Raw genomic sequence first — 2,255 nt, forward strand, 5'->3', positions numbered from 1 at the left:
AGAATTAAAAAAATAAGTATAAAAAATTGATACAAAAAAATATTGCTTTATTTATTAAGTTATAAATAATTGAAATTTATATTAGATGAAAATATAAAGAGAAAAATATTTTGCGTCGTTTTATTAGAATATTTAAGTATCAATTCTTATTATTAAATATCTATCTTTTACACTTTTTTATAGTATTATAAAAATAATTCTATATTTAAAAATACAATAAATTAGAATAAAAAAAGAATAAAAATAATGATTTAAATTATATATTAATAATAATAAATTATAATATAAATAAATAAAAAATAAATATAGAAATAATATAAATAAATAAATTATAATATAAATAAATATAAATATATAATAAATTATATATATATTATATATTAAACTATTTTATTGTTATCAATAAGATTAATCGATAAGATTAAATTAATAAAATTAAATTAATAATTTAAAAGATATTATTAAGTGATATTTAATAAAAAATATGATACAAATATATTTTATTTAAAAAATAATATTAATCAATATAATTAATCAATAATATCAAAAATAAAATCATAAAAAATAAAAACGGAATATAAAATATATATTTATCTTGGAAGATTTTATTATAAATTTATAAAGTTTCAATAAGCACTTACTATGATTTAATGTTGGAAAGCATGTTTCTATTAAAGTTTAATTTATCGATCACAAATTCCTCGAATTAAAAATTTTGGTACTTGTACATAACAAAACTCTAAACATTAGATTATTTAAAATTTCAATTTATCAATATCAAATTTAAAATTTAAAATTTAACATTTATAAATGTTAAAAATTAAAAATTAAAAATTTAAAAACACTTTAAAATATCTTTTAATTAAATTTCAAACATTAACATATTCGACACGATTCAAATTAAAAATAAAATAAAAATGATATGTATTATATTATATATATACATATTGTATATGTATATATGCATACGCGTAACATAAAATCGATTGTCTTTTAGAAATCGAATAAAAATAAGATTTATAAAATTTGAGCGATTTAAATTTTGAGATTTTAGAAGAATTATTTTATTAAACAATACAAAAATTTAAAATATTTTTAAAAAAAAATTTTAAAAATTGCTATTAATTGAAAAAAAATCGAGAAAAAAAAATAAAAATAATAAGTTACTTAAAAGAATATATTAAAAAAAATTTTAAATATATCTTTTGTAAATTTAAATTTTATATATATGCATAAAATTTTATCAAAATCGATTGCTGTATTGCAAAACAGATATCGAAAGATGCAAAAATATTTAGATTTATTATATTACATTATAATATATTATTATTATTATTATTATTTTATTATATTATTACTTTATTACTATATTATTATCGAAAATCATAAAAAATTTCAAATTTGAGCATTTTCGATCATATAGTTCATAAGAACATTAACAATTATTTAAAAAATTAATATAAATAATTTTTTAACATTTCAAAAATAAAATCAAATTATTTGAATTTTAAAAAAAGTTATAAATAGCCGATTTTCACTATATGCTATTCTATATTAATTTTCATTCGTTCTCTATCATTGTTAAAGAAACATTTAGTTTAATTATACATATACATATATAGTATACATAGTATACATATAGAGTGATAGAATGATATAATATACAAACACGTAAGTGAAGTAACTTTGATTATTTCGTAAATAATGATTTTAATGATAAATGTTTCAAATAAAAATTAAATGCTTATGAAGATATTTAATTTAATATAAATAATTTTTTTAATTAGACGTATATTAAATATATGAAAATCAAATATATTTTTAAATAGAATTGCATATTTTTTTTGTGGTTATAGATTCTGCTGATTATTTTCTATAAAAAAAAGAATTAACTTGTCTAAAAAATAAGTTTAGACAAATTAAAAAAATATTTTAATTAATTAATTTAAATTTTTCAAAACTTTTCATAAAAGAGGCAAAAAATAAGAATTCCTATTTGTTTTCCTTATCTTCTATATGAAAAACTTGCAAAACTCAAGTTAAAATATTTTATACATTAATATTATATTAATATAAAATTATTTTATACTTTAAATTATTTTATATATTAATATCTTTTTCAGACAATAAATAAATTAATTATTTCTAAATTATTATAGAAAATAATCAGCAGAATCAATTATTATAATAACAAATATATAATTTCACTTAAAAAAACATATTTAATTTTTATATGCCAAAAAATATTATTTCCA

Source organism: Apis dorsata, unplaced genomic scaffold, assembly GCF_000469605.1.
Source record: "Apis dorsata unplaced genomic scaffold, Apis dorsata 1.3 scaffold_1087, whole genome shotgun sequence".
In the NCBI taxonomy this organism is placed as follows: Eukaryota; Metazoa; Arthropoda; class Insecta; order Hymenoptera; family Apidae; genus Apis; species Apis dorsata.